The 26,168-nt window shown below is 31.6% G+C and overlaps 1 protein-coding gene across 1 annotated transcript in view; it reads left to right on the top strand.

Annotated features, from left to right (window-relative positions):
* Nucleotides 1-924: 924 nt before the first annotated feature.
* The window catches only part of LOC109544695 (protein jim lovell), a gene marked incomplete in the record, with an annotated part of 136,552 nt that continues 111,308 nt past the window's right edge, over nt 925-26,168 (top strand). The window contains 1 exon segment of the mRNA XM_019915019.2: nt 925-1,298.

The following is a 26,168-nucleotide window of genomic DNA, read 5'->3' as shown; positions in this document are numbered from 1 at the left end:
AATTTCCGCATGGCCAGATTCTTAAAAAGATCCGTACAATTGCACTAAATATTTAAAAGTATTTGGTAATACACGTCGCTTCAAAGTAGATATAATTTGATACCTAAATTAATCAGAATTGAAAAAACCATTTCGTATGTCTAATACATAATTAAATAAATCCTAACAGTCCATAATTATATGTTTAATGATAAGCTGCTATTCAATAATACATTGTGAACGTTACGTAGATACCTGCCTAATTAAACCCGGTTAATAAGTGGTTGGAAATTCATTCGACAATGAACCGATAAAATGAGGACTGCCTGCCAGAAATTGACTGAAACCGAAATAGGCTATTTAGCCTTTATATTTATATAATTTTCCAAGATTGGCGTCAGTTGGATCCAGTGTGAGTTGGATGTGATAAAATTGCTAATTTCTTGGTCGTACGAGTTTGCGGGTTTTGCTAACCGAACATTTCAGGTTCGAAGATAATCGGTAGCTATGAATTGAATCTGCACTCAACGTCCTGGTCTATTTGCTTTCCATTGAAATTAATCCCATGAATTTTGCATTCGAAAAAACCATACCGAAGATCTGACAATGAAATTATATTAAATCGGACCGTTACAATAGATTTTCCCACACAAAACGAAAGCCGAGCACATCTTAATATATTGCTTCAAATCGCGGCGACGTAAAAAACTAATTAGAGCTTTGGTACTACCAGATTACTCGCTCCTCCCATGAAATGCGGTGACAAAACGCGTACCTGTCAACAGCATGAATTAGAAGAATGACGACGGAGGCAAACTCGCAATCGCAAGTGGAAGTAGGATCGAGCAAGCCAATGAAACAAGCAAGAACATACGAAGGCGGTCTAAGTACCATAACCACCTCGATTTTCTTAGCCCACTGTTCGGTACCGCGGTACCACTTCTCATACTTATGCTGAGATACGTGAGCGCAACTATATCTAAGTAGTATTTGAATGTATGATAGTGTCGTGGGTGAATGAAGACTCGCGCGCGATTCACCCTCTTTTCGGTACTTCTAACTAACATTTATGAATAAGATCAATTTAAGACAAAAACTAGTATACCTAAATCGAAATTGTTAGAAAATTTGCTCTTGTTGTGCATGCGAGTGACCTTAATGTTTCGTTTTGTTAAATAGTAGTGATGATATATGGACTCTTGTGACTTACCAGGATATTAACTTCAAGTGAACCCACATTCAGTGATTGTGTAAATTTTATTTAAAATCCCCATTTGTCAATTTGGAACTAATAACCGGTGAACTTTATTTCAATTGAGGTGAGTAACGGCAAACCCTTTTAACTACTTACGCATGTTTCCTAAATTACAAGCTGTGTGAACTTCGGTGTCCCGATTACACTGTAAAAAAAAAGATAAAAGTTTGGAAAGATGCAAAATACAATGCTATATGGAATTGAATCAGGACCACAGTAGGTACAGGAATTCTTTAATTTTTGGAAACTGATATCAGACCACATTCCATACCAACATTTCGGTATATACAAAAAGCTAATTGTTCTGAACGAGTTTTGGAAAGGAATAAAAATAGTTTCCTTTAAAAATTTCAAAGAATGCAGTTTAATCATACATTTTGAACCTTTAGAATTTATGCATCATTTATTTGTACTAACTAGTAATTAAGCGTTAAATAAAGAATATGTTACGACTCTTACCGCAACACGACACAAAGTACGCAATCATTACACCATCCAAACGTCACAAGCTAGCAGATGGGGTTCCGTAAAATTTACTATCAAAATACCCTCACACAAACTTCAGTAGTGTTGAGTCTGGCGATTTAGGCGTCTTCTGCATGGGTCCACTTGACTCTTCTTTGATTGATTCTTTTTTAAATCTCCAGATGCAGAAGGTATTCTTGAAGAAATTGAAAACAACGCTCATTATTTAAAATGTATTTTTAGAAATATATGCCAATCAAACTCCAATTAATAATACAAAAGTATCTTAAGTTTTCAATCATCTTCACTAAACGATAATTTTGAGTAACCCAAAAATGCAAATTTTTTGCCAGATATACAGGGTGATTTCCGTAGACCGTGCATTAGAAGTTTGCCAACTTGGATTACAATTTTAAATTTAAAGTCATATTCAGATCTATAACTCCCTTCGAACTACACACATAAGCACAAAATCCGAAGTTTGTTTCATTGAAAAAAACATATGTATTTTTTATAATTGCAAATTAATGCAATTATTACAAAAAGTTGTTGATAAATATGAGCATAGCTTTGTAAATTTTAAGCCATTGAGCTCGAGATAAATGTGTTAGTCTAAAGTTTTTGCCGCTATTTCCGATCCTGTGAGCGAATTATTTTCAAAAAAATCTTTAGTGTTGTATAAATCATTGGTTACTAGAACCATGAAAACCGCAAAACAGTTGGTTAATGTGTGAATAATGTGAAGTTAAAGCTATCTGCAATATTAGACTTTTTAAAATTAATATTTTAGTTGTTTAATCTAATCTTTCCTCCAGTAAACTTTTCTTAAAATGAAAATAAATTAAACATTACATTCCTGAAAAAATATGACGTTGTCTCAACGTTATCTGAGTAGACAACATGGTATTTCCGATTACCTAACCAAGAGACACCAGTTTGGTTACAGAAAATAATAAAATCCCTTTTATTGGTATTATAAATTAGAATCAATCAGAACAATTATAGGCGACAAGCGTTCGATTAAACCATCCGTAATTTTTAAGCATTCCCGGTATTACCCACGATAATTGCATTGCAAGAATCAAAAATTACACAGCATATTTTACTGTTTAATTCGGGATTCTGTAAACATTTCTGCCATAGCTTTTTGCCAATTGCATTCTTTTAGTTCTGGAAATATTTTCGTAAATTGCAGTCGCAACAGCAACAACAGCAAAATAGTCAGAAACAACAGCATTCGAGCATGTTGTCTTGAAAAACTGTGTTCAGTAATATTCATGTTTTATTTACAAGTTTTCTTTCTTCCGACTATAGAGCCAATATTTGTAAATAAAAACCATCATCTCGTGGAGTTTTTAACAAACGCGCTGTCATGCAAAATTATCGATAACTTTGTTGCACTTGTTCCGGATAGTTGCCTTGTTGAAATCGCTAATTGCATTGTGAGTATCGAAAATTGCACTGCCAGGTTTGCTGTTGGAATCAGGTACTTACTTATAAAAAGGCCCACTTGAATCGTTTTCGTTTATTTTAATATTTGGGTTTGTAAAACGGTTGGCAGAAATACAGCAAAATGCACGATCAGGGCCTATAAAATATATTATATTTTGCTAGAGAGCTCGCTCCTATACCTGATTTTTGCTTTAATTCTCCTTTTGGAACCTTCACCGGATAGTGCCGACCCGTGCAGATCGCCACCCCTGTGCTCTATCCGCACGTGAACTTTTAATATTCTTCTGTACAATTTCTATTAACTCTGATTTTGCATCTTTTTGACTAGTGCACTGTATACTTTGTATTTGCGCGTATTGACTTTAAATAAATACCCCATTTACTAATAAAATTCCAACAAAACCAATCTTTAAATTCCGATTTAAATTTTGAACCGAAATACCTACATTAGACCGGGTGATTTGAAGAAATTGCGCAGTTTTTTACATTTAATTGAAACAAGTGGAGGTTTGAAGAAATATAGAAATGAAATGATGTTTCAAATAAAACACGCGGAGTTCTAAAGTTACCAATAGAATTGACGAAATTATCCTCGGTAATAAAGCTGGCATTTCCAATTATCGATCAATTATAGTAAAAAATTACCTAATAGCAGTTGAATAGCTGGACTTTTTAACATCTTAAAGTTTTCAGTTTGTAGTCTCCAAACTGAAAAACCAACTTTTCTTGAAAGTAGTGCATTAAGAAATTAATAACGCTTTTCAATAATAGTGTCGTCTTAAACAATTGCACTTGATCATTGTCATATTCTGGTAAAAACTTGTTTTTTGTTAAACGGAAAACGTGGATAAATTATGAAAGCTGGATTATGCAGTTTTATACAACAGTGTTATGCCAAAATATGTATCCAATCCATACACTTGTGGAGTTTCGGTTTTATCGATTTTCTGGGATTATTTCACAAAATATATTTTGCAATTGTCGACGTGAATAAACAAAACTATTTAATTCGATTGTATTGCTTTAACTAAATGTATTTGGTAATTTACATATTTTCTTAGCCAATTTATTTTGCTAACACGGAACTTTTCGTTGAAGCATAAAACCTAACAGATACATTTTTAAGCAACACACTGAACTGCAAAATTATTGATAACTTTAATGCACTCGTGCAATTACTCGAGGATAATTGGCTTGTAGCAATCGCTAATTATATTGTACGAATCGAAAATTACACAGCATGTTCTACTATTTGATTCCGGTACCTATAACAAGATTATTTTCTTCGTAAAATGCATTTTTATAACTTTCGAATTAAATAATCAAAAAAATTCATCTTTGAAGGTGTTCTCTTGCAGTAACTGCATTAAGCCCCGTATACTGTTTTTAAATAATAACCCGTTCTCGTTGAACTTGGAATATTGAGCTTTAATATTAAACTGTTTATTCATGGACGTCAGCAAGGTTTTCCAGATTGTGCAACATGCAACATAGAAGAGGCCTTACTTTAGATGATGCACCAAGAAGTGCATATGGACATGCCCCTCTCTTTTTAACATAAAATCTAAAAATGATCAGATGATCCGATAACGGAACCACAGAAAGATATTAAATACCTAGGAATTATCGTAGAGAGAAAACGTAAACTAACTAAAAACGTCACTAATATATTACACGCACTGACTGAAAATACAACTAATAAAGCTAAACAACATATACAAATAACAGAACAGAATGCATTAAAAGTGACGAGAAGTCATCTGCAAAATTAATTACACAAGGCACCAAACCAGCTCTAGTATAGATAAGTTCTATATTGTTGAGGCGGACTTATTTTTTACAAATTTATTTTTGGGTATTTCGCCTCAAAAATTTTTGTCTTAATAAAAGACAGAATTTTCTCACGTCTTTTATTACAGATTGAGAAATAGTGCTCCTATTTCGCAATAAGAACGAATTATTTATCAAAAAGTAATCAAGAACTATCACCTAGAGGGTATCCTGCGACACACTTAGGCTCAAGCTGTAAGAGAAAATTTCAATTAGTAGAGAAATTAATTTGAAAAATTACCTTGACGTTTCGATAGCTATTTTCTGCTATCGTTATCAAAAGAACCTAAATGAACCTAAAAAAGAGTATGTTAATAAATTGTGTAACAATAGTAGGATAATACAGTATATGAAAATTCGCTCTGATAATTCGTCTGTGCAAAATGTATGATGTAACAAACATGACAAAAATAATTGAAATAATGCTCCAATTATCCGGGCTACCATAACTGGACCATGTTGATTGAACTCATTTTGCATTATAAGACAAACTAAAGAATTCCTCTTCTTTTTCCCAACATCTCTACTAGATCACCTACAAACATAAAATTCAATAGTAATAATAATAAGACTGTAATATGGCATTACACCCATGGGCTAAAAGACCGACTGTATCGATCTCTTTTCTCATACGAAATAAAGATTGATTCGCTTCTATCTATCCATGAAATTACCACCCCAGTTTCAAATACATATGTTGCAAAATTGCCATTACTTCTCATGAAATTACTTCTGATAACTCAATTGTAAGTATTGTTTTCCGCTTTTCGTCAACATTTTGCACAATAATTATTATTATTAATTGCACATTTTGTTGATTGATCAATATCATAATTTCCATATCTTGTTCAATTATTGCTCTTTCTTTTCTTACAATTGCAGTTTTGTTAAATTAAGAAAACCCTCTATTGAAGTTTTTATTTAGCATTTATTAAGCATAGTTCTTGATCACTTTGTTGCAGTTGTGCAATTACGCCGAATAATTGACTTTAATAGTTTCTCATATATTGTTAACATCGTACGACAGACAAGGCATGTGATATATGGTTTAATACGAAAACTATCTTACGCAGTTGAAGGCTTATTAAACATATTATGAAAGCTATATTAAACATGTACGAACATTTTCCCGATCTACTAAGCGACGGTAATCATTGAAATATTTTTAATTTTTTATTACAATATTAGCATTACCAAAATTTAGCACTTTTTTTCTAAATTGCGACATGAAATAAATACACGATGAGAGCAAGAGTTTTTTCGGCAATTAGTTTTGCAAAATTGGAAAATGCAAAAATCTTGGGTTTCACGAATCTACTAGAATTTAAGATGACTGTAAGAATGATAGCGATATTTTATTTCTAATTTTAGTTATTACCCAAATAAACCAATTTTGCGAAACAAAAAAGGGGCCTAAATGATTTCAGCAATAAACTATTTTCAAACTGGCTTCTTCAGAAAGTGAAAAATGGCAGCATATTTTAAGAAAAATGCCCAAAAGAATTTGGAAAATTAATATTTTTTTAATATAGTTTACACCTCGACACACGTTGAAAGGACTTTTTATAAAACGTCGAAATTCATGGTCTTAAACAGGAAAACGGGCATCTGTTGAGATAATCAAAACCCAACTTAGTGTGACCTTCAATTTCTATTTCTTCTTCCTCATTATCTTCTTAAGTTATTATTATAGTATTATTCAGTTATTTAAAAGAAAACATAAAAAAATATTAGAAAACTTTTGTACTATAGCTGTTTTATTAATGCTTTTTATTATACCAATTTTAGACCAATTTAGCTCAATGTTTAACAGTTTTTAATTGTTTTGTGTTTTGTTTCGTACATACAAGCAAAGAATTACAATAATGAGTGTTTCTTCAAATTTTAGCACAGTGCAATAATTAGCAATGTGTGACTATGTGCAACTAATATTGAAACAGATTAAAAATGTAAATAAATATAAATTGATTCTTTAATAATTCGGTTATTTCAAATTGCACAAAATATTGTCGAAATTTCTGTGATTTCCGATAAAACCAACCGAAGTGTAGTACATTTATTTTATTTTAAAGAATTATACATTTAGAAACCCTATGGACACTTGAAGGGTATCGAAACTAAAGTTTGGGCTAATTAATTTTGTACAGTTCTTTAATTATTTTGCGACACAAATTAAGAAATAAAGTAGATATTTAAGTTACAGTGCGGAGAGAGGTGCTGTTTGCTCCTGTTTACGTTTGCATTAACTAAATGTGGAAAAATCGTAGAAGTTTGCGCTAAGGTGAGTTGCCTTACTACCTGCCATGGTTTGTAGAAACTGCTATTGCCCACAATTTTTCTCATATTTAACTTTCCAGAGAGTTTCTTAATAGCGGTTAATAGTTACGGCAAGAGGAATCTAATTAATTTAAGAAAAGCTATGCTGAATTGCGATAGATAAATGTTAACATACCTTAGAGCTACAACAAAAATATGCACAAAACGGTCTTAAAGAATGCATTTCGCCAATATACAAGTGAACTACAACTATTTTCTTCGGTATTTAAAATTATTATTGCTTAACGTTAGTACCAACTCATAATCTTAAGGGCACATCAATTTCCACATCTCCATACATAAAGGAGCGAACACGTTTGAATCTTTTTACTTTGATACCGTTTTCAATATGAACAAAATAGTAAAAAATTGTTCTCAATCATCGGCAAGATATTACAACAAAAAATGTATTATTTTGTTTGCTTTCCTGTCGTCTATAACAAAAGTCTCTACTGGAAAGTAGAACAATATTTCTGCTGCAGGAAATATATTTAAATAAATTAATTTAAAGCAAACTAGAGTACAATATTAAACAGACCAGTTAATCAAACTGTCGCGAAAATTTAGTAAAAAACAGTGAGAAATGTATCAGCCACTTTTATTGATTTCAATCCATAATTCATTTAACACTTTCACAAATTTTGCACGGTAAAAAATCGGAAAATACGTCGAATCTAATTATTCTTAAACGTATATTTTAGAATGTCGTTTCGTCAGCAGTTATTTTTAAAGCATATGCTTTGAATGGCTAATTTAGGATCTTTGTATAAAAACAATTGAAAATATAACTGTTTCTATAGAATATTAGAAACTGCTTCAACATTTCTATTTGAATATTCGCTACACTGGTCCGAGTACATGCATTTAAGTTCGTAAATATAATTTTTTTAAATAACATAATTTTAATTCAGGAAAACATGTAGGACTTCCAATGATGCAATAAACCAAAAGTAATGTATACAATTAAAGTATTTAGAGTAACGGCACAAATGCATTAGAATTTTTGATATTATATAAAATATTTTCTCGTGTTTTAACTTGACATATTTCTATTCGGTCAAGCTATACTAACTCGAATCAACCTACAACAGTTTTTTGTTTGAACTAACATTACTTTATTAAGATTTTAAATATTCTTAACTCATAACTTTTTGTTTTAGCGTTAACTAAGCGCAATAACCGACAGTTCAGATCAGTTTAAATTAAACTAGAGATTGAAGTGCAAATTCAGAATCGCCCAGTAGAGTAGTTTATAATTTTTGTTTAAGAGGAATTAAAGTATTGACCTCAATCGTTGCTCTTTGAGATGGTAAATAATGGGGGAACAATGTATAAATCATGTTGCGGCTTCTGATGGTGCTTAAAGAATTATGTACAATTCCACTGCTTTCTCTAAGCGATTAATTCAATTTTCGATTAATACAAGTCTTCAGCCCTTATAAGTTAATGAAGTATGCATGTGTACAAAACGCAAACGTTTTTAGATCGATAGTTTCTGCAAGAAATAAGCATCAATTCAATACTACTCACAGTTTCTATACATTTTTCAGGAAATTTTAGATTTAACATTTTACCAGTTTTGTACGAACGTAACATACTTATGCATATGTACAACAAGGACATTTATCTTAATTTGTTCATTTCTATAAACTGCAAGAAACTATTTGGTTAGAATCCTATAGGCATTCATCAATATCAGGTATCGATTGTGGTTTATTTATTTGCTTGTTTACACATACAATACTTTAAAAGGTTTGTATTCGCTTTATTAAGATGTTTATTTAAAGTACGTATCTCCGTTCTGTTAACTAAAGACATTTCAATAACTTTTTCAGTCTATTATTATAACTAGTTCGATGCATAAGACATGATCAATTTATTTTTTCTTTGACGTCCTCATTCTGATGGCTCAGTCATTATGCATTGCTGTCCAATATTTTCTTGTGTTTGAAAGGGGTGAGATAGAAAAGTTCTTCAAATTTAACTGTTTATCAAATCAGAAGTTCAGTAATGAAGTGAAAATCAAAAAATATTTTCTTAATTTAAGTAAACGATTAATGCATGGGAGAAAAACCAGTCCCAGAAAGCAACATGAAGTCAATATTTGTTAAGTACTCTTTTGAAATTACAAGATGCTCACATCGAAGCAAAACTTTAGCACATATATTATTCTAGGTTTGTTCTTGGAATGGTCCAAAATAGTTTTTCAGCAGTAGTATTTGACCGTTAGTGTCAATACTAGGTATGTTAGAAGGCCAATAAAACCATAGCGAATGAATAGCGAACACAAAACCGAACCAATCTGAGCAAAAAACGGTTGATAATTGTTTGAACGATGCACGGATGGGATATCAAACACCATAAATCATCATAAAAAGAAAATTCACCAAGAAACCATAAATTAGCGCCGCCGACATACATTACCACCATTAGGTGTAGGTAATTGGGAGTTATTAAAAACTGGCAATTTCAAAACGCATGCTCTAAGTACCTGGTAATATTAAATCAGGTGCTTTTATTAAAGGGTGTTTACCTTGCTGCAAGTGCTAATTAGAGCATTAGCTATCAATTACTGTGATCGGTGTTATTATCCCCATTGGCGGTGTGCTTTTATTTTGACGTGCACAATGCACATGCATATTGAGGATCGGTGAGATGCATTTTCGCATGGTTGACGAATTCCCTAATTGCTTTTGTTGATCTTAACCCGAATGCGACGGTTTAATTGTTTACCTCGAATAAACCTTTATAAGTGCTTTGTTTTTCCTTTACACATCAATATTTTAATCTGGCTAATTGCTTAAATGGCTTTTATGGGAATTTTTTGCTTTAATGGTGGTGCTTTGAAAGTATTTTTAATTGGCGTGTTGACATGACATTATTAATAATTGGAAATACTTTTCGAAGTTTCTACTGAAGCAACTGTGTGGCTTAAAAATAGAACACTTACACAAATAAGATCATCTTTCCAATAATAGTTTCTGAACCAGCAATATTTTTTATAAAATAAATTGATCGACTAATTTAACATACGAAAGCTTACTTTGAGTTACATATATTTTATATACAGATGGAGAGTTAGAACTATTTAGTTTCAAAACAAATTTACTACAAATCTACTTACTACGCCTTGAAGTGAGGCACATGTTAATAATTTGTCTTTTACAGAAACAGCTAATTAGGCCCCACAAAAATGTGGAATTTCTAAGTTAAATTTTAGGTTTATCTGCGATTTTATGTCTGCGATTTATCCGGCTATACAGTTTTAATCTTTCCACTGCTTCGTAATACACAACAAAACGCTAGGATACAAATATAGACATATTCTTGAAGAGCTGCCTGGAAGGTTTTCTTCTGCGTTGGTATTTTCCTTCTGAAACAGAACAAGTGAAATTTGCGTAGAGCATACTTTTCATTAAAATTTTTTTGCATGTCTTAATAGTGAGTTATTTTGTACGCTGTATGGTTGCGTCAATTTCATTTCAATATCGTCACCTCATCGAAAACGGAAAAAATGCAGGGTGGGTTTGCAATAATACTTTTGTCATAATATTCGCTGCAAAAGCACTTGATTTCCACAAATTTCAGTACTAGTAGCAGATTATCATTTCATCTAATTAGACAGATAATGTTAGCAGGAATGATACACTTGAGTAAATCAATACTTGAATTTAACCAACCCTAAGTGTCTCATTTTCAAAATTCATCAAGAAATATCGAGCCTTTTCCATGGCGTACAGTGAGTGTTTAAATGTTATGCATACAGATTATTTTGGGGCGTAGACAGCAAAGTTTCAAACCAATTTTTAACGGCCTATTTACGATTGCTGTTAAAGCAAAAATTTTGCGTTATATGCAACTTTGTTTTATCCGAAAATTTATATCTCCGAGGTAAAAAAAAATCCTTAACCAGTTTTATTGCTACCAGAAATTTTTTGTTGACATTTTAAATGCTGCAGAAGACTTCCGAAGCAACAATTAATTTACTTAAATTAAATAGTAAACATAAATTAAGCTTTATTAAAACGGTTAATTAATGTACTTATTTATAGAGATTCATAATAATTGTTCAGGTCTAACAATTATTATGAAAGAATAATTTTCGAAAAATATAATTGCTTTGAAAATCAGTGCAACATTATTAGCGTGCCTAAAGTTTCAAAGGGAAATATTTCAAAAACAGTGAGGGATATCGACTTGGGTCCAGTACACTTTTCTGTGACCCAAAAAACTTATATTCTTTTAAAAGGCTCCAAACTATTGCAAGTCGCACACTTTGTGAATTCCAACCATGGTGATTAACAATATTTTTTGGTAAAAGTAGAACTGGTTAGGAATCTATTAAAAATAAACTAACTTTTACTTACACATGTTTCTGAAGATAAAATTGAACAGTTTTAATCTATTTCTAAACCGTCCCGACAGAACCCTTTTCATTAATCGAGAATATTTATAATATAATACCTGCTTAAAAAATGTAGCTACACAAGTGGAGCTAACAGCTAAGGTGAATTTCTAGGGAGTCAATGTTTGACTTGCAAGATCCCATTAAAGTTCACATTAATTCTGCAGAAAATATGCCGGCTCAATGAATTTATATTTTTGTCACGCAACTATTTTGCGCTAGCTACAGAAGCTCGAGAGCCGCTCATTTAACATTCCTGAACAAAATTGATGATGAACTAATAATGAATACTACAAATTACCCACCCCCAGCTCTTCACTGCTAAAATGGTGACATTTTTTAACAGCAGATCGAACCCAGATGACAAAAGAGATACCTACAGTTTTTAGCCACAAGAACAGTTCCCACTCACGAACTAACTCACTAAATCTAATCAAAATTGAACCACTTCGCGCTTTCCACATTTCTACCCAACTTAGCGATTTAATCCGATCCCATAACTATACTTTAAAGGGTTGGCATCAGACTCGAAGGTAAACGGTTAAATGTGATGATTCGGTGTCACAAAGAGAACAGTTTTCCGCGCCCGTTTTCCAACATTTTCCCATCCAACCTGTTGATAGCGCATCCTGATGTTTCACACATTCTCCTCTCGCTTGCCTGCGGCTTTTCCATGTGCTTGACGACGTTTTTCTTTTTCCGCCCCAGTGACGGCGTGATTCAGACATCAAATTAAATCTTCTTCCATTTAATATTCCATAGATTTTCATAGTTATTCCATTTAGGGTTGGTAAATATTCCATCAAATAACTTTATCCAGCACAATTGGAACTATAATAGTATCTAGTTTTGCACATAAAATGAACCTGAGGTGAAAATGCGAAGCGGGAATTTAGCTGCTTAGCCAGGAATTCTCAAATATCTATCATCATCAAGTACTTATATAATTTTGTATTATTTTTGTATCTATCATCAGTCATCTGTGAAGCAAAGTGATCAAAGCAAATGTCAACAGAGCTTACATATTTATTAAATTTTATGTTAAAATTACATTAGCGAGACATTAAGCAAATGCTATTTGTTTTATGTGGTTAATCTTGGATAAGATATATTTATATATTTTCTTTACTTTATACCCATCCTAAAATCACGTTGCTCGCTTCTTGTCATATCATAAAGATTACATATGACCAATGGCAAAATTAAGAGTAAATTATTTAGCTAAATGTAGCATAAGATCAATAGAGTTTGGAAAGCTCAACTGAATACCAATTTACCACAAGCACAACTTCAGACGGAACTAAAGCAATTGAAATAATTGCATCAACATACTAAAGAACAATGTGCCGCTACTGAGAAATGAATTATTTCTTTTTCCTGGGTAGCACGTATGTTTTCACCGAACAGATTGATAAAATGCCATCAGGGATTTATAACGTTTTCAGTATCACGTGCTGCGGTTTTATTCCCTATTTGTCACTAAGCTCATTTTTTATTTGACAAGATTATTGTATTTCAGATGTGTTTTTATTTTCACTCCATTTATGAATAACTGATGTCTGTGTGATTCGAATTGTACAGTATTTTAGCGTTTTGAATGTTCTTTTAGCCTTTTTTTCATTAATTTGTCTATTTGATGTATGAAATCATCACATTTTGTCGGAGGTAGAAATATATGTTCGGGATATTTTCAGATTGATTTGTTGATATACTTTGCAAACCGGATATATTTTGTTTTAACCTGTCTCACATAGTCAAAACCGAATCTTTCATTTATCCCGGAAAAGCTAAGTAGAAATAATCAAATTCAGAAACAACTAAGTAAAAGCCCCATTTGATACGTTGAAAAGAACTGAACGTATTGGTGCGGAAATACCAGAAAACAGTGTTGAATGGAAACTAAACTAGCAGCTAAGGTGAGAAGAATTCTGGAAACCATAATATAACAAACAAAAAAGTAAATATGAGAAAAATGGATAAAATGTTACGAATATAGAAACTGCAACGTAAAAAGTGTTGCACAGCATATAATGCAAAATAACGCAGACCAAGATAGAGCTAAAAATAGGCGAGCAAGACCATAAATTAGATGGTAATTTGAAGCAAAAATAGTCTGAATAGGAAGTTCGAATTTCAGACACTCTCTTTCAGTGGGAACTTTTTAGCGGCAGATATTAGAGATAATTTTCAATCAAGATTAGAAGAGCATGTGAAAATATATCGATCGATAAATCGTTTGACGAACGTTTGATAATGTTCACTTTTACAAATCACTGCTATAATAATTAATCAGTATTACAATAAAAAACTAGTTTAGTTCATATGTTAACGCACACTGGTTCGAATTGACTTACTTGGGCGTATTTAGATGCGTTTCTAGAACGTTTGGTACGTTAACTACGAGGTTGAAAGCTATAAATATTAAAAGTTGTTGCTGTTTTTAAAGACATGTTTTTAAACTCACTAAAATGAAACTAAACTAAAGCAAAATTGAAAGGATTTTTAATTTTTTTAATAATTTTAAATATTTTCTACCGCTTTTAAATAATCGAATTTAATACCTCCAGAGTTCGTTTTAGCAAAAATCATCCCAAGTGAAATGCATATATGCTAATGATAAATGAATTTTGGTTGTTTCTAAACTGGGCATTTTTACTTCTCACAATGATGATTTGAAGCCCTCAAGTTCGACCCGTTTAATTTTCAGATAATTTTCAGTTGTACTATTAATCCCTCATTTACAAAACAACTTATTTGCTCATTTATGTTCTCAAAATGCATACTAACAGAGAAATATGTTACTGAAAATTGAAAGCTATTTAAATTAGTTATAAAAAAGTTACTAGCATAAAAGTACATGTGTGCAGTTCTATATTACTTTGAATCAGATTTCCATATAACGTAGTGATAGAACGTAGTCATTGACCAAATGACCTTATTAAAGTAATAATTTCAATTATAGTCCTACATGACAATTGAAAAAATTAAGCGAAGTAACACTATGCATGGTAATTATATATTTTTTGTTTGTAAATCTTAAATCGGAAGCTCATAAAAATTCATATAAAAGGCGTTAACATTTGTTCGAATTTTATGGTCGGCTGCCATCGGACTACCAGTATTCTTAACTACTTCGTGTGAACTTACGCGTTAATTTAATTGTTATTTGTACATGTAAATGCCGTTCCCAAATATTCAGATCCGTAATACGATCAAGCAAAAACCCACCTAGCAAAAATCTACGCATTTATTATTGTAATATTTGTTTAATTATTATTCGCAGTCTGCAAAGTGTAAGTGATTTTTTTCTGCAATTGCTTTGTTACGGTTTTTTCGATCTCTTATGGCAAATGTTTAACAAAACTAAATAGTCAGTATGAACTAAGTAATCTGTAAACAAATAATGCAGATAAAATAAACTTTGATGTTTAGTACCTGCATTTTCTAAAAATCACAACATAAGAAACTAATTCTCTCGAGCAAACAGCATTAGTAAACAGGAATTTACTTCTAAGTTTAAGCACTTGGAGTTAAGTTGCACTTCATTGACACTTGAAGTTGTTAATGTTGTATTCAAATGATATTTTTCGAATAGTCCGTTCCTGTTGCCAACCCATAGAAAATGCCGACTTTGTACAGGTTTAATTCCACTTAATGCAATATTAATTAAAATAATGCAACACATTAGGAATGCGTGGTTCATTCGCGCTCCAAATTAGTACATGTAAATTATATATTACGGACATAACTTAATCGTTGAAAATCATCAACATTATTTCAATGCGCACGTTAAGAGGTTCTGGGTATTTATTTCGAGCACCGACATATGTAATTCTATTAAGATGCTAATTAATTGTGCTAAGACAGTGTATTAATTGGGGTTCTGTACGATGTTTTTAGTGGTACTTGGATGGATTTTCTACACTACATGAAACAATATAAGTGAAATCAGTGAGAAAAGTAAATGGAAAATTGCTCGCAAACTAGTTTTAGCGTATGTGATATCTTAACAGAAAAAAATCGAAAACTACTTTGGTTTGTAATATCGTAATGTAATAAACAACTGTTTTCCTCATTGAAAGCTGAATTATTTCAAAAACACCAAAGTTGATTCCTGTACAGGGTGTGGCAAAATTTATGGGCAAATACATCAGGACGTGATTCTTTATATCGACCCTTGAGAGTTACGTTGTAAAGGTTCAATTGCGACCTTTATTTCTGAGCAACATTTGCAGGAAGTATGTCAAATTTGGAAAGGTTTATGAACAAAATCATTCTGAAAATATAAATTCAAATCCTGCACCTCCATTGTTTTCAAAAATTGTCAAATGTTTCAAAAATTGGATAACTGATCTTGTTCAAGCTTCAGAGATCTATTTTTCATCTAGAATCACACGATCGGTTTTTGCGCATCATTTCCGAAAACCCTGTTATCTACCATGTCATAGGTTATACTTGCCGCATCTACTGTGGACTTTTCTATATATTTTGTTGCATTCTCAAAAAAATACTTTTCAGATGTTTAAGAAATATAAAAGGTCCAAAGGTTATAAAATAAATAATGCATAAATAATAATAATTTGCTAAGTAAGAATGTTGTTAAATAAATAATGAATTGAACACACAATGATGCAATCAGAGTTCAAACATACACGAAAAATAATTTAAATTAAATGCTATAATTTGGCAACTCGTCGAATTCGTATTTCTTTTGGAAGCGCGTGCATTGAGAAAACATTCTCCCGAAATGATTTCCTTATGAGTAACTTTTCTCCCTTTGAGAGTATTGGGGATTCAATGCTTTTGGCTTGTAGAGAAAAATTATTAAATATATTATTTTTATCATCTCTATAGATATAATAACTTGAGCCCTTACCATCGATATTACTCAATCACAAAGAGTTACTATTTCCGATCAAGTTTAAATTATTAGCAAAATTTGCACAGGTTCATACTAGCATCTCTTTACTTATTTTTAACAACGTGTATGTAATTAGCTTTCTGTGGAATTTATGTGGAAACTGCGACACGCCGGATAAATTCCGTTTCGAAGAAAGTTTGTTATTATGCGTTCACCGAATTTCTTAAAACGCTTTACCAGCTCCGTTTAAGATTGTTCTTATCGGCGGAAATTAGACATATACGTTTTGAATGGAACCTAATGACAATGATTATCCAGTTTTTTTTATTGAAAGCCAATGGAAGGATGTAATGTGTAATATAATTAACCAATTTCAGTTCGTTTCAGTAATTAATTTCCCTTCTGTATTTTGCCCCCTGAAGCTTTTAGTTATTTTTCATTCATGAAGGAGTTTTGTAATTAAATCGAAAACATAATATCGTAGAGCCCAAGAAAAATGTAATATATTGTGTATAAACCGTCAAAATTTAATTGAATGATTACTTGCATTCATCTTCAGCTCTCACCAACTAAGACTCTATCACTAATTGGGACTCTAAAGCGCTTTCAATAATTTATTTATTAAAGCTTTTGAAAGTTATGTAACCAAACGAAATTAGTTGCGTGAAAATCTTATTTATACTTAAAACCTTCTCTTCGAACATGTTGTGTATTATTTTAATCGAATATAAGAAGGGAATATGGTGTTAAACAATCCAAAATATACAACATAAATCCTTTCTTTCATTTTGTTTTAAAGTACATGTGAAAAACTAAAGTATCGTTGTACGTGACTTCACACCGCTTCAATTCGTAGAATAATTTGTGAGATAACATCAGCTTGTGTTTTTGTTTAGTACTTCTTGGTCAAAAAGTATTATTATTCGTCGATATTATTAAAGGGCTCAGTGAAGTGTACGGCTTTCATTTGTTAAAATATAATTCAAAAATTATGCTAAACTTAATGAACGCCACTGGGGGCAATTTTCCCCAACATCACGCCTCGTCTCAAAAGAAGATTTCACCTAAAATCAAGTTATTCGAGGTGTAATACAGAGTGCGAAAATTCCCAAATGATCATTTTGCAGCAAATTCATTACGTCGGATGGAAGTTTATCCGTGCTAATTAGTACGAGCATTAATATGTTTCCTTATCTTGATATGTGAACATGAGGTTCAGGAGTTCTGCGCCAACGTACTTAGTGGTTTAAATTGCATATTACGAAATGATTTTATTAAAACTAGATGAGGCAATATAGACTTTCACCACTTAATGAATTCCTAGGAACGATGTTTATTTCTATATATATTTCTGCATTTTCCAGCAAAACTGTACAGTTTTTAGTAGTAGATTTTATCGTTATACTGTATCTGGAGATAATCTGCCGTGTGCAGTTGTATTATAATATTTTTGTCTTCCAGAATACCGAGTTACTTAAGTTCAAAGAAGTCAAATTCTCAATGCTTTTTTGAATTTTACGACTCATTGCTATAAAGTTCAATTGATAACTTGAATAGAGCTTTATTTTTCCCGTTGTCCAATATTCATTATAGTCAATAATATTCATATTACGAAAACAACCTGTACAATAGTATTTTTCAAGCTCAGCAACAGTAGTTCTGGTTAGCTTTAGGTGATTAGGAGTTATGCATTTTGGTTTCAAGTCGGTATGAAGCAAAGCTATTTTTGTGATTACTGTCTTTAATCAAACGGTGAGGATTCCGGTTGATCATCAAATCATGGACTTCTTCTTATTTAGTGTATTTTTTTGAAATAAGAGCATTTTGCTTGATGCGAGATTGGAGATTTCACTGATGTTATTAATTATTAGGGGATCTACGGTATATATTTCAACAAATTTAAGATGAATTGAGTATTTCTTTCGAGTAGATCTAGTTGGGAAACTACGTGTTATGCGACTTGTGTTCGACTTGTCAATTTTATCCCTAAGTGTTATGTTTTTGCAAAATGCAATAAAATAATTATAAACAGGAACACATAATAAATTAAATAATTTTGTTTTTGTTGTACTTTTGCGCATTTGTATAATTTAGAGATCTGCTGCCTGCAGCCAGTGCTAATTAACTCATGTATACCATATTGGCTCTACTTGAAAAGAGAACAAAAATTATCTGATTAAAAAAATCCGATTAAGAATGCGTTCACAAATTAATGTTTGCTGGTGCAGGAAGTCCACGCCATCAACGTGTGAAGAGCGGATTTACATAAAGTAATACTACAGTGATTTTCGAGTCAGTTCAACATGTGTTAACACATTAAGCTAATTATCAAGGAATTCGTTTTCTGTAGCAATTAATTGTCTTACTGCTAATCGGTATTATAAAGCATTAGATTTTTTTAGATCAGGAGTTAGCCTCGTTAACACGTTAAAGCCAATCTAAAGAGCGAAAAATCAATCTTTCGTGGTCAGGAAAGAAAGCCGTCAAGAAATTGTTTCTATGTTATTTCATGAGATTAAAAGTGTTAACTTGTAAACCTTTTTATTTTAGTATTTTGCCTCAAAATTACAGGCCTTAGCAAAAACGAAATGTTCTCTAAATCTTTTCAATTTCAGTTAAGCTCGTACAATTTTTTTGTAAGGAGTATTAAAGTAATTACTAAAAATATTTATTTGGAATCATTTCTGTTTTTTTTTTCACTTTTTTTTACTTGAAGACAAAATGTTGTTCGACATGAGGACTATTTTCAAATATTGTAGTTTTTGTGTGAATATTTCTTATCGCAGCTTGGTGGTTTGCTATGTATTTTCTAGAATCGAATGAGCTGATGGTTGGATCTTCGCGGCACAAATTCTCTTGGATTATTACTATTACGATTTTTCCTTCTTCTTCTTCTTCTTAAAGCTCTTGATGCCAGATTTTTACATGTAGTTGAAAATACGTATAGTTGAAAATGCCTTTTGTATTATAACACCTTTTGTAAAGCTTTGTAATTAAATATACTTGCAATATAATATTTTCACTTTGTTCACAACCTATACGACGACATATTTAATATGAATTATTTTATTTAGCTGTTGGCGGTTCAGTACATCTGATAAACTTTGAGTTATTTTTAACAGCGTTTTAAACGTATATGCTGTTATTTATACCTTGTATGGGTTTGGTAAAATGTATTTTGGTGATAGGGAGAAGTCGACCTAATCACGAGGTAACAAGAGTAAACAAATAAATAAATTTCAGACACATCTAATTTGTAGGAGGATCTGGACTTTATTGATTTTCACCTTTGAAAATAAATAAACCAAGTTTTCTTTCAAAACCGTACATATACATGAACAAAGCCAAGATGCAAAGCGTCATTGAAACTTTATTAATAGAACCCTTTCCACATTTCCTATAATCATATTCTTGTTAGCATATTATCTCTACTTACCGCAACCACTTTCAAGTAAAACTTTTATCGTACAAACAGTGTTGTCTGGTGTAATAGCATATTAAGTTACTACCCTAAAATTAATTAATCTCCAATACAAAAACCCCCTTACCGATAAATTTAACATTCGTCGTATACGTGAAATAATATGTTATTAGTACCGGCATTAAACTGTATACTGTATGTGCTGACAAGGAAATCAATAAGAGAAATAATGGTATGGGAGACACATTTTGGGATTGATTAAAATTGTTTGCATGGTGATTTATATGAATTATTCAAAACGTTTTTTTGGCTTTTGGAAGTTACAATTTTTTGGTAGGACGACAATAATTTTGATGCAATTTGAACGTCTTAAAGATAACAAATAGAATAAATCTAGAACAGTTACAGTGAACTTTATAACTTTCTAAAAAAAAATATTAAAAAATAAGACATCACATCCATAAATATTTGACGCTTTATGATTAGGACTGAAATCGATTGCATTAAGTAAATCCCTTATTTTAATATAACTAGGCTCTTCAGCTAGGTATTTATGCAAGGAGGTCATGAGCACTATCATCAGGTAGAGCATTATTCACATAGTAATAGTATTTTCAAATTTCTACTTGTTCTCTTCAAAATGCTGCGATTGATAGTTTCACAGCATCAGACGTAATCAATTTTGTTTTATCTCAGTGTAGGTAATCTTCTGAGTACTCCAGCGAAATCCCTTATTTTGAAACCCAACAGTTGTTGACTCAAAAACCCCTTTGAGTCAAAATCGTACTGATGAATTTCCAATTCAAATATTCAGTTTTTATAAAAAAAATTAGCATGAGAAACATGTCTGCACCAGCTTTGTAAAAACTTTATCAAATACTTCCATCATCTATCTAAGCTAGTAATCCAGTAAACTACCAAAACAGCGCGCAGGTAAACGTTACAACTTAAAATTAAATTAATCTATTGCCTGGACTATACTAACAATCAATCATGCAAAAGCTATAAATATTTATAAACTGAAAATATCGTTGTAATTCAGAATGACGTCAATAGTCACTACAACCAGCAAAAAGTTATAAAGTTAAATATATCGCCACTAATGCATATACAAGTACCAAGTCATTCATCTGATGGAAACATAGGCTCTACCCCGACATGGGAATGAGGCATATGTGCGAAATTAAAGTGGGTTATTTATTAAACATAACATAAATGGAGGCTTCCATTTTTTTTCCAAGCAATCAATAACATAATTGTCTCATTGCGGAATAGGTTGCTTGCAATCGTTTACCGATAGAAAAAAACGTTTTTCTAAATACCAAATAAACTTTCTCGACCATCAACTGGTCAAGTGGCAAAACTATTCACTTACTGGAACAATAGTAATTTCATTAATTCACAGTTCATAAAACACATGTCTGATAAGTGTTTTGGACAAACAGAAAATGGACAGTTTAATAACATCGTGTGCCAAAGTGCAGTTATGTTCCTAACTTTTCTTTCCGTTTTTCCTTTATGAAGCAGGCATTTTCACTGTATTTCATATAAGCAGAAAGTTATCAATTTAGTTTTAAAAATAATAAAGCAAATTGAGTATTTTTAAATTTTTCTAAATTTTTTCAGTTTGTCCAAGCACTACAGTCTGAATACTCCCCCTTAGGAGTTCACTTTTCTGAGTTACCTCTAAAATAGCACAGACATGATTGCAATTTTTCAACAAAAATCTTACCTCTGACAAGTCACTATCACTTCGAATTAAATTAATTTAGTGTACAATTCGGTGAAGCAATTTTCAGCACTGATTTTCCAGAAACGTGTGGGTAAAAGACTAAACATTAGAAGGGAATTGCGGGTTTTTTAATGGATCAGTTACTTGACCGATAAGATTTAATTTGTTCCTGTGCGGTTTTATGAAAAGTTTTGTTTACATAACGAGTAACTGAAATAACTTTTTTTTTTGTTGTTTCAAAAATGTCATTTCTATAAAAGTTCATTCTATAAAAATTTGGAAAAACCACAAATATATATGAACCCAACACTCGTTCGTTCATTGACAGGAGCGCTTTTTCCATTTTTTTCTTTGATAATTTTACATTTACCTATAATATCAACTTGCATGTGTATAGTTTCGTCTGCCAAACTTTAATTTTCCTGAAAATGTCTTTAAACACCTAGATGAGAAATATTTATCGGCGCGTGTTTAAAACGCTGCATTTCATTTATATTTTCTGATCAATTCAAATCAATGGTTGATAATTCTTGTAAAGCTTAGATGCTTTGGATGTGTTAACTAACTTTATCGACCCATTATATTCACATACTGAAAATATTCTGGAAGTTCTCGATTAAGTCTGAAACATAATATGTTTGTACCTTTGCTTCCTAATTAACACGTACAATAGCATGGCAGTATTGTTTAAGAGAAAAACTAACCCACATTTGCAGCATTTAAAGGACAATTAAAAGGCCATCAAGCACGCACGTCTAATAGATTTTATGTGAGGTTGGCTTTTAGTTCTTTGCAATGCTTTTTGGTCAATCTTTTCTTCTCATCGTTTGCTCGTGGGAATGCACCATTCTGAACATAGACATGTTAGAAAGTACGTATATTTTGTGGGTTGGTTATGAAGTTTAATATTAGAAAATAGGTCAGTTTTGAAATATTTGAAGTGGACCTTCCGAAATATGTTAAGTTATAGGAATCAATCAGTATGGATATCGGCAAGATTGGGCTGGAAAGTAAGGTCTAAAGACGAAGAGTTGTATAATGCAAATTGAACAACAAGAAAACGGATGTCATTGTGTCTTATAAGCTGGTCCAATTACACGATCAGTGAAAAATAATTTAATCCAAACCACATTTATAAATGTTTTATGAACGGAGGAAGTAAGAAAGCAAGTACTTAAATGAAATCTTTAAAAATGTTATTATTTCATTGCTACTATTAATTGATCACTCTAAGTATGTATTGCCGGGAAACCTTTATTAATTTACAAGAACTTCTTAACAGATTGGATTCATACCGTGCTTTCCGAAGAATGTTATGGATTTCGAAATTTTTACTGCAGTTGTAGGAAGTCAGAGTAAACGCGCTATGAAAAATGGAACAAAACTTACTAAAACACTAAATTTGTGAAAGATTGTATTAAGTTTTCATGAAGATACATCCCCAAGCATTGACATTTTACTTATTAAATTGGCTTCATCTTCACTAGCTGTTTTCTTGCATTTACCTACGACTAATTTGCACGTTCAATCCGCTTCATTAGAACATACCGGCACTTTTTATTAGCAATCGTTTCTTTATTATATCGGTAAGGCCATACTAAAATGCACTCTCATACCACTGATGCAGAAATCGAAAGGCAGCAATTTGTACGCCACATGATTGACAATTGTGCATTAATCTTGCACGGTTTTTCACATACGCATTGTTACGATCTTATAGTGTTTGTTGGAGCGTTTTTGCGTTCGCGGCTTGATTTGATCGTACAAATGTGATATTTTAATGAGTTACCATTCTTGCATTTGAAAGCGCAACTGTATCCGAAATTATTTTCGATATACAGCAGCTTATTCCTGCAGTTTTTGCAGTCGTATTTGTCATTGAAGCAAATCGAAAACCGATATTTTAATATTAACAATTGGCTAGTTTATATCTTAGCTTCCGTTTAAGTTACTAATTACTTACTCGTAATGAAACAAAATTGCTGTCTCCCGCTATATACATTATATTTAAAGTTTTTGTTGGTCATATTTCACTGATAAATCGAGGATTGTTTTCGGATTCAATATTTTTCTTTTCATATACGTAAATAATTTGCTTTAGTAAATGTATCAATAATTGTATATTTAACACTGAGTTTAATTTATTTCATAATTAGTCTGTTCTCAAGTTGTTGTTGTTGTTCCCTTAAAAACATATGTGCCAAATGCTTAACATACGTTTTTATGGCAGGCAATAAAATTGCTCGTTTTCCCGAACCTTTAGAAGAAATTTTTGCGTTAAAGTGATTGAGTGAAAACTAGTCTTCCAGTTGATCCATTATATTCTACTAAGACAATAAATATAAATACAATTCCACAATTTAATACATTTTCACCACCAATCAATCATACCAAAATTGTAGATACTTTCAAGAGCAAATTCACCAGCCGTAGGTTATTTGCTCAATCAATGATTATTGAATCTTACTAATTAAAATTTCATGCGTGTGCAGTCCACTAAATCCACCAGTCACGCATTTTGTTAACTAACCCCGTTAGCAGGCTAGCAGAAAATAAAACAAAAATTACAGATCGATAATTGCTGATAAGCTCAAAGCGTGAATAAGCAAAAACGCATGACTATCTAACAGATAATGGAACAAAAACTCTGAGAATTTAAGAATTAGGTGTACTGCGGTAATTAATTCATTACCACGTATCTGCACTCAGAACCTTGTAACAATTAATTGACATCGATCTTTTTACAGTTTTTATTGTGGTACCATAATTTTATGCTTGCGCGCGGCCTTCATCTAAACCGTCAAGTTTTATCGGGTTGTATTAATCTTATTATTTAATTTGATTGCTTTTTCATTGATTTTCTCTTTTCTTCATTGGCCAAATTGTCGAAACAAAACAAAACTTGTACTTCAAACACAAACTGTATTTTTGACTGCAAACCAGGCGCTCAACATTTCTATAAATATTTATATATAAATAATACGCTATTGAATTAAATTGTTTTTGCGGTTTTAGGAACACACAGAAAAAACCTCTATTAATCCCTGGATAAGAAATTATCAAAAAGATTGGATAGAAAAACAGGCGCCCATGTGGATTTTATAGTGACGTTTATATTTGCGAAAAAGGTGACATTTTGTCTGTTTACTTAAACCTCATATTTTTGCTCCTTCTTCCAGACAAACATTTAAAATGGAAAATATGTGAGTGCACGATTTTCAACCAAAAATTAATAATACATAAATATAAATTACACTATTTATTTAACATTCAGTAACTTTTCTGTTCTCATAATAGGTACTTTACATTTTGAAACACGCTTTCAATGAAATAATCTTAAGACACTACTATTCGACAGAACATAGTCAATCACTGGGTTTGAAATATTTGAAATAATAAGATTTATGAAATATATAAAATAATAACTAAAGGAAATAAATTTAATAAAATTATATCTAATTAGTTTAAATTTTTTGCAGCAAAATATACTTTTTTCTTATAACTATTACTCATAAGTTTTTACTTCTCCGACCCTGTGGAAGAAACTGAGTAACTGAGCAACTAATCGATGCGCACACTGTTATGAATAGGACTTTTCAACTTAATCATGACAAAACCATTGTCATAAAAAAGGGTTGAAAGTGCATCTATGATACTTCTTCGCATCTTACTTTCATAGTGAAGCCTATCATAAGAACATATAAATTGCAAAATATACTATAAATTTGCTCTCGTGTTAAAGTATTTCCTGGCTTACTCGTTTTATTCATCCAACTATTTAATATTTCAAGTTTACTGATATAGTATTAACATCATCAACACTTTATGACACAAGACACAACTTCTATTTAAAAAAATATTAAGATTTTTTGCTAACTTTGGTTAAAACGAAATAGCTTCGTTTAACTGTAAGTTTAAGCATATTAAAAGCGGATTAGAGCTTAACAAGGACTGGGAAAAAATGTTATCTAATGTTAAAATGTTGACGACGACATCGTGTTTTTAATTATAAATAATATGAAGTGTGTTTGTCAGTGTTGTATTATATTTTTCAAATTATATTATGCAGGTTAGTCAAACCTAATGCTTAAGTCTTTGCAACTACATCTAGAAAGCTTTCTGATTGTGCAGACAAATTTTAACTGTGCTTGTTAGCGACATACTGAACTAAAATTACACTTTTCTGACCAAATGTTTGAACTTTTGAAACACGCTGTGTAACCTATTGCATGTCGTGATTCCTTTCTCCACCAAGCTGCACCTGTAATACATTTAATTTGCAATAAAATTTATTTTTTTACGTTTAGTTTGCCACGAGCTTCTGAAACATTTGTTGCTAAAACTCATATTTTAGAGAACAGCAGTCAAAAAAATTGTGTAGGTATATTATCAAAAAAATTTGGAAAAAATATGACAAAATGTCGTTTTTTTAAGATATTTTATGAAATTGGC

The sequence above is a fragment of the Dendroctonus ponderosae genome, unplaced genomic scaffold, assembly GCF_020466585.1.
Source record: "Dendroctonus ponderosae isolate FM_Combo_2020 unplaced genomic scaffold, Dpon_F_20191213v2 Dpon_F_20191213_2, whole genome shotgun sequence".
NCBI classification, from domain to species: domain Eukaryota; kingdom Metazoa; phylum Arthropoda; class Insecta; order Coleoptera; family Curculionidae; genus Dendroctonus; species Dendroctonus ponderosae.
The sequence above is the reverse complement of the archived record's forward strand: the minus strand, read 5'-3'. Positions and strand labels throughout refer to the sequence as shown.